This window comes from Nycticebus coucang, chromosome 3 (genome assembly GCF_027406575.1).
Source record: "Nycticebus coucang isolate mNycCou1 chromosome 3, mNycCou1.pri, whole genome shotgun sequence".
NCBI classification, from domain to species: Eukaryota; Metazoa; Chordata; class Mammalia; order Primates; family Lorisidae; genus Nycticebus; species Nycticebus coucang.
The window spans coordinates 74,852,244-74,860,913 of record NC_069782.1 but is presented as its reverse complement, the minus strand read 5'-3'; the positions used below and the strand labels follow the sequence as shown (position 1 = coordinate 74,860,913).

Below are 8,670 nucleotides of genomic sequence, written 5' to 3'. Positions count from 1 at the left end.
TGTCGTGGGGGCACTTCTCCCACTTTACCAAAGAAAGGTGTTCTCTCTCACTTATCCCACAGTTTTCTTTGATACACTGCCCAATGTGTAAATATTTAAAATATACGAGTTGAGTAACTGAACGCTGAGAAAGAGAATGGTTTAAATCAGTGGGTAATACATGCCTTTGAAGCCACCTGGTTTCTGATTCTTCTCTTTCAACGAAGTTGAAGAAAAACCTAGTCAATTTGTCAGATGATAAATCACTGAAAGAAATGTTTGATGATAGATCACACTTTGAATCTTGGCAAATAGGTAGGAAAGTTCAAAGAACCGAGGGACAAGTTAATAATAAAACTCCTTCCTCATCTGCTTATATAAGAGAACAAAGGTTCTCAAAATTCGGATTTCTAGAAATTTAAAATAAGAAATATTTACCTTTGTACGCATGAACTAATTTATAAAAATACCCAATATAGGGTGGCACCTGTGGCTCAGTCGGTAAGGTGCCAGCCCCATATACCGAGGGTGGCAGGTTCAAACCCGGCCCCGGCCAAACTGCAACAAAAAAATAGCTGGGTGTTGTGGCGGGCACCTATAGTCCCAGCTACTTGGGAGGCTGAGGCAAGAGAATCGCTTAAGCCCAGGAGTTGGAGGTTGCTGTGAGCTGTGTGATGCCATGGCACTCTACCTAGGGCCATAAAGTGAAACTCTGTCTCTACAAAAAAAAAAAAAAAATACCCAATATATCTTCTTAAGCAATAAAACCACCATAAAAAAATTTACTTTTCATACACTTTAACTATCCAAATTTATACTTTATGTATGCGATTTCCATCAAGTACTTATTGATAATAATTGTAATCCAACTAGCAATAAATATTCCTAACACCTATTAGAGCCTTATAGTCACAAGAAGTGTTTTTAAGTCTATTTTCATTTGTATACATATCTTTGCCACAGGGGAGTGTGATAAAATAATCAATAACTGACTTTCAGCCACAAAATATATATATATTTGGATAAATCAAATGGAGGATGGAAAATGGAAATGTAATTCAAGGAGAAAAGGCAATAGAGTTAAGTTTCCATCTATTAAAGAGCTATGTTCAAATATATTTTTAAACAGGTGATGGTGAGTATCAACTTATGTTGTACTTAAATTCATTAAATACATTTTAAAAGAGTGTTGTAATATTTTTATTTTAGATTGCCAATACTTACATATGCAAATTACATCACTTGCAATTAGAAAAATATAAGATAATATAATTTGAGTGTCTTCTTTAAAAGGTGCATCATTTTCAAAATTCCTGGTGCATATCCAAAAGAAAAAGTTTGAATTCTGAAGGCCACAGCAAGATACTGTCTCAGGCCTCCGCTGTCCATGGCCCTGGCTGCCACTCGGCAAACACACCCTCACCCATACTACCTGTCACCTGCACTAGAGCATGGCTCCTCCATGGTCTCCCTGTGGTTGCACAGACATGACCTTGCTGCCTGAGGAAACTCCTACAGAAAAATCTACTCATGAACCCCTTCTTCAGAATCTCTGTTGGATGTCATCCCACCTGTGGCTTATTGCTAACAGGACTCTGATCTGGGTCAACTTTAAATCAAGCCATTAACTGAGATCAAGCTCTTGGAGAATATCAACTTGGATGGCATTCTGTCTTGCTCAATAAAAAGCTCACAACCGGGAGGCACCTGTGGCTTAGTGAGTAGAGCCCCGACCCCATATACCGAGGGTGGTGGGTTCAAACCCGGCCCCAGCCAAAACTGCAACAAAAAATAGCCAGGCGTTGTGGTGGGCGCCTATGGTCCCAGCTACTGGGGAGGCTGAGGCAAGAGAATCGCCTAAGCCCAGGAGCTGGAGGTTGCTGTGAGCTGTGATGGCACAGCACTCTGCCAAGGGCAATAAAGTGAGACTCTGTCTCTACAAAAAAAAAAAAAAAAAAAGCTCACAACCAAGGTGGCAAACCAATAGCCCACGGGCCTTGTCAGGCTTTCAGATGTGTTTGGCTTGAAATCCAATGTGCTTTTCAACATCTCAACATCCCTGAGGCAGGGCTCCCACGTGGCAATTCAACTTGAGTACAGTTGTCATTGTGCTAGTAGAAGGGGCCCCACCTGTCTGCTTCACTGGGTGTATGTTATTGCCCCGCACCTGTAGGCAATCTGTTTGAGACCCTGATACAGAGTTTTTCCTATGGGAGTATACTAACTACATGATATTATCACTGTATCAGAGATATCTTAAGGGGACAATAGAATAATACTGAGAAGAAGATTTAAAACAAAAATACTTGGGGCGGTGCCTGTGGCTCAGTCGGTAAGGCGCCGGCCCCATATACCAAGGATGGCGGGTTCAAACCCGGCCCCGGCTGAACTGCAACCAAAAAATAGCCGGGCGTTGTGGCGGGCACCTGTAGTCCCACTACTTGGGAGGCTGAGGCAAGAGAATTGCTTAAGCCCAGGAGTTGGAGGTTGCTGTGAGCTGTGTGATGCCATGGCACTCTACCTAGGGCCATAAAGTGAGACTCTGTCTCTACAAAAAAAAAAATAATAATACTTGCAAATCCCATTTCTCCAAAGAATTTCTTCTGGGTCATCATGAACTCTGGTTTCGTGGTCCCTCCCCCCGCCTCAGCCTGGGTCAGACTCCCTGTGCCATCTCTACAAGCCTGTTTGTTGGCACAGGGCCCAAGGTGTATGGACAAAGATGAAATCTCTGAAGAACGGAAGTGTCTGTTCCACGCAGGGGTCCGTCCCCAAAAAAATCCAGGACTACAGAAGACAGGAGAGCTCTTTAGGGCTTGTTCAGCTGGACGGCCACATGCAAAAGCCTGGGGAGCACTGCTCCATGAGAGTGAGGATGAGCAAGGCCTCTCAAACCCATGGGATCTGACTTCCGCTATGCCCATGCCATATGACAGAGGGTATAGGGAGCTGGGGAATGGGACACGGGAGCCAGGCAGACAGAGCTTATTGGAAGCTGATGACCCAGAGGTCCCCTTGAATTTCACAGGTCAACTCTGGGTGGGATTTATTTCTAGGATCAATTATACTATGCTCAAAATAATGAAGCCTGTACACCTCTGACCAAGCTCTCCTGTGCTCTGGAAACCTCAGCCAGCTCCCACCACCACCTGATCGAGCACAGGGCAGTCTTAACACCCACATTCACAGAGGCATGGTCACAAAAGCAATGTGTGGAAGCAACCCCAGTGACCCTCACAGAGGAATGAAGAACACAATGCATGCACAGGAATACAACAGAATACTACTCAGCCCTGATCAGGAAGGAAATTCTGTTTATTTTATCTGTTATTAATCTTTTTTATTTCTGATTAATATGAGGGCACAAATGATTAGGTTACATTGTTTGCATTTCTAAGGTAAAGTTCACATTGTAGTTGAGCCCTTCACCCAGGAGGCATACTGTATACCTCTACACTTCAAATATTAGGTGAGTGCATACCAATCCCTCTGCCTCCTCCCCTTTCCTCTTTCCCTCCTCCCCATGACCCCCACTTGAATATACAGGGTGGCCTGAATATACAGATAGCAATTTTAAATTTCACACTATTTGAAATTGCCCACGAACTTTATGGCCACCATGTACTTGTGTTAATATCTTGTGTGGGAATATAGTTGTTTTTCTATTGGTTTCATATTAGTATTGAGAACATTGGATATTTATTTTTCCATTCTTGTGATACTTTACTAAGAAGGATGTGTTTCAACTCCATCCAGGTACATACAAATAATGTAAAGTCTCTACCTTTTCTTATGGCTGAATAATATTTCATGGTATACATATACCGCAGTTTGTTAATCCATTCATGGGTTGATGGGCACTTGGGTTGCTTCCAGGTCTTAGCAATTGTGAATCAAGCTGCAATAAACATTCTAGTGCAAATGTCCTTGTGATAAAATGATTTTGCCCCTCTGGGTAGATGATACCCAGGAAGGAAATTCTGACACATCCTCAACATGGGCAAACCTGGACAACATTATACTGAGTGAAATAAGCCAGTCACAAAAGGACAAATAATCGTGTGATTCCACTTACAATTGTTCCCAGAGTGGTCACATTCAGAGAGTCAAAAAGGAGAATGGTGGCACTTTCATTTCACAAAATGAAAATAGTCCTGTGGGAGATGGTGGGGATGCTTGCACAAGATTAGGAATGTATTTAGGGGCAGCACCTGTGGCTCCATGAGTAGGGCGCTGGCCCCATATACTGAAGGTGGCAGGTTCAAAACCAGCCCTGGCCAAACTGCAACAACAACAACAACAAAAAAAAAAAAATAGCCGGGCATTGTGGCGGGCCGCCTGTAGTCCCAGCTACTTGGGAGGCTGAGGCAAGAGAATTGCCTAAGCCCAAGAGCTGGAGGTTGCTGTGAGCTGTGACAACACCATGGCACTCTGCTCCAGGCCACAGAGTGAGACTCCGGTCTCAAAAAAAAAAAAAAATGCTGTGGAATGAGTTCTAGACTTACAAGCAGGTGGATTGGGTCAGATCTGGGACTCCTTGTGAACCTGAGGGGTAGTGGATGACTTGGGGAACATTGAGACCTTGGTGCCCTTAAGGTGCTCACATGTCTCAATCTCCAAAGAGAGAAAGTATCTTTATCCTTGCTCTTTGCTCAACCCCCTAAAGGAGTCTATAATGCTTATGACTGAAATGACTATGACAACAGAAAAATCATGATGAGCAACGGGGACATCTGGTGATCCAACATCCTGCACTGACAAAGCCACATTGGCTCCAGGATGCTCCTCCTGCCAGAAGTTGGCAACCTCAACCAGCTCATGAGAAAACTTCAAACCAGCCCAGATTGACAGATGTGCTCCCTAAAACTGGCCAATGTCCTTCAAAAGTGTCAAGAGCATGAAAGTAAAAGGAAACACCTAGGAGCCATTAAAAGAGACCAAGGAGTCTTTTGGCGATGTGAAACTGCTCGCCCACAATCTGCTGAGCTCTCATGTGTGGGGGGTGGGGTCCCGGGGCTTCCCTCTGTGCCGCCAGGCCACTGAGGTCTGCATCAACCCGTAGAGATCAACCCTGAGTTCATGGCGCATATGATACCCACGGGGGAGTGGGCAGCGCTCCTGGAGGCACAGATACCTTGCATCTGGTCAAGGTGTCCAAAGAGCCGATCGAGGGATATGAGCATGATGAGACATTTCTGAGGAAGATGCACCATGTCCTGTTGGAGACAGATGTGTCGGAGGGCACCCTGCAATGCCCAGAGTCTGAACGTCTGTTCCCCATCACCCGTGGAATCCCCAACATGCTGCTGAATGATGAGGAAACCGAGAATTGATCATGCCAGGCACCAGTTTAACATTTTGCAACTGTGTGTATGCTTGTTGACATACGTGCTGTTTACCAGGTATATCCCTGACCCTTGTTCCAGTGACATACTGAACACACAGTGTTCTTGAGCTTGATAGTATATATTTTTTTTTCATTAAAGTTTCAAAACAAAAAAGAGAGAGAGAGAGACCAAGGAGGTATGAGGGCTCCGCACAGTGTGGGACCATGGAACAGACAATTCCTGCAACACAGACACAGGCTGCCAGCACCTTCAGCTGTCGTGCACTGTACATCCCTCAGTGCTGATCATCGGGCTTCCTCACAGCTCCATCTGGCTTGACCATATTTGATAACAACCATTTCCCCAAATGGACCAGTCAGTTCTCTGTGTAAGCTTGGCATTCTCAACTCCATACCAACTTGAACATGTGGACTTTTTTTTTTTTCCTAGAGACAGAGTCTCACTTTATGGCCCTCGGTAGAGTGCCGTGGCATCACACAGCTCACAGCAACCTCCAACTCCTGGGCTTAAGCGATTCTCTTGCCTCAGCCTCCCGAATAGCTGGGACTACAGGCGCCTGCCACAACACCCGGCTATTTTTTGGTTGGAGTTTGGCCGGGGCCGGGTTTGAACTTGCCACCCTCAGTATATGGGGCTGGTGCCTTACCAACTGAGCCACAGGCGCCGCCCCAAACATGTGGACTTTTATCTTTGAAAATGGTTTTAAGAACTTCTGCCTCTTGGCTCGGCACCTATAGCTCACATACACTGGGGCTGGCAGGTTTAAACCTGGGCTGGGCCTGCTAAACAACAACTGCAACAAAAAAATAACTGGGCATTGTGGAGGGCGCCTATAGTCCCAGCTACTTGGGAGGCTGAGGCAAGAGAATCGCTTAAACCCAAGAGTTTGAGGTTGCTGTGTGCTATGACACCACAGCACTCTACCAAGGGCAGCATAGTAAGACTCTTGTCTTATAAAATAAAATATTGATGGTGCCTGTGGCTCAAAGGAGTAGGGCTGCCCCAAACCCAGCCTTGGCCAAAAAAACTGCAAAAAAAAATTAAAAAAAAAAAATAACAAAATACGAAAAAAAATTTCTGCCACATTTGCTGTGTCTCTCCAGATGCAGAGTGATGGGTCCCACTTCAGCAGTATGTATGGGGAGCTTCTGCTGTTCACACATAGTGAACTCCTTCCCCTCACAGAACAGTCCACACACCCTGTCATGTGGGGACAGACCAGACTGAACAATCACCTGGGAGTCAGAAAGAAGACCTGGTGCTAGTCTCATATCTTGTACTTACCAGGAGTAAAATTACTGTAAGAACATCACTTCCTTAATTTATTCAAATAGGTTGGCAGTAGCTCCCACTCTTAATTCACAAGACTGTTACAAGAATCAAATGAGATAACATTTGTTGGGAAAATATTGCTAAAAATACTCTCCACTCAATTTTGCTGTCAACCTAAAACGGCTCTTTAAAAATGAAGACACGTGGAGCAGTTTCTTTTTCCCAGAAATTATTATTTCACAAAAAATAGATAATTTTTTCTGGACTAACTCTGTGCAGAAAGCATGGGGGGGAAGCCAACTTTCCACAGCGGATCCCATCCAGAAGGAGAGTTAAAGGACAGAAATTTAGCAAGTAACCTGGCAGATTAGAGCTGCGCCAAGAGAGAAGGTTAAAGAACACACATCAACCCTGCTGAGGCGATCTGCGACCCCAAGGATACAAACAAAAGGTACAAAATCCATCACCAAGTGGATGGGAGTCCCCTCCACCATGAGAATGGCTCAGAGTACCCCATAAACAAACGAGCAGAGTTCAAAAGTCCTCCCATTATACTCCACAGGAGAGATCCTCTAAAAACTGGAACCACTTCCCCTACTAGGGTGCCATGGCGCTCTCCTGCCAGGCATAAAACTGTGTAAAACTGTATATATTCTCTACCTGCAATTCTGAGTTCCCAGCACTCCCCTCCATTCTCACTCTGAGGTCTGGAGGCCTGTCCCCCAGGAGTCCAGATTTGTGGGTGATTTCTGGAGGGGTGTGAGCAGGGCCCAGACTACTGCTGGCCAGGGCCCGGACTACTGCTGGCCAGTGCTGATTGAGCTCAGTGCTGGGGCTGAGAGGGAACTATGCCAGAGCCGCAGTGCCTCAAGGTGCAGAGCAGCAGCCATTTTGAGCAACAATAGGGCTCACCCCTGGATATGCTGGGGTCACACCCCAAGTCTCTCTGGACAACCAGAGGAGGCCAGGCATCTTCTAAGGTGGCAACCACCGGTGCAACAGACCTGGGATGGAAACACAGGCCCTGTGAGTAAAGTGTTTGCCTGAGGCGGTACTGGCCTGGGTGGAGCATGGGGACAAGAAAACACATGCGCAGAGCTGGCTGACTCCCAGGGCGGGGCTGACCCAAAGGACTGCTTTACTGAGCCTAAGACACACCCGGCCCCCAGGGGATCACCAGCCTAGACAAAGGAGGGCAGGAGGCTAAAACTGACAGCTAACCATGCTGCGAACACAAACTATGGGGCAGCAGCAAAGACAGGGCCTAAGGTGCAGGTTCTATGAACTCAACACAACTTCTCTTCTACAGCGGAATTTAGGCGGGACAGAAACAAATTCTGCAAAGTTGTTCTGTTCGGTCAGTAATATCAATCAGGGGCAGGGCTGGAACTGAGTGAACACCCCCAGCCTCCATCAAGCACCCGAGGTTGTCAGGCCTCACCTCCCCCTGCTGGATAGAGGCAGAGAGCAATGGCCTGGCTGAGGAAACAGATTTCCTTGTGATTCAGGCAGGTGCAAACCCCTGGAGTATCTGCTCATTGGAGGCAACTGGGTCACAGCCCTGTGGGGTTATGAGTGAATGGGTGTGAAAGAGGGGCAAGGTGGGGAAGAAGGCATCAACCTTCCAAGACTAATCTACTTTCTGGGTGGGTCCTCCTGACCTCACGGAGCACTGGAGCAAGTCATATTTGAGTTGTCAGCAGACCCCTGCGATCTAGTTGCCAGAGACATTTTAAACTCTCCCACCTGAGACAGGTGCTGACTAAGACAATTGATTTGGACTTTTTGAACTGAGCCAATCGCCCAAGGACTATCCAAGTGGTGCCCTAGGTGTGTGGTTGTATGAAGGTTTGATTTTCCTTTTCCAATTGTTGCCTGTAGGGGGCGGGGTGACTTAATTGCTGGTATTTCTCCACAGCTGAGACTTCAACCCAGAGTAACTGTTTCACTAGTGTCAGACAGAGACCAGCTGAAAACAAGACAGAACCAGTTAGCCCCACCACACCAGACAGGGCCCCAGTTTCTCAGGCCGTAGCATGGTATGGGTCCACAGCAAAGCTCCAGGGGAAAA

The 8,670-nt window shown here is 46.2% G+C and overlaps 1 pseudogene; it reads left to right on the top strand.

Moving 5' to 3' along the window:
• Positions 1-2,701: 2,701 nt before the first annotated feature.
• LOC128581031 (multifunctional methyltransferase subunit TRM112-like protein) lies at positions 2,702-5,322 on the top strand (annotated as a pseudogene).
• The last annotated feature ends 3,348 nt before the right edge of the window (positions 5,323-8,670 follow it).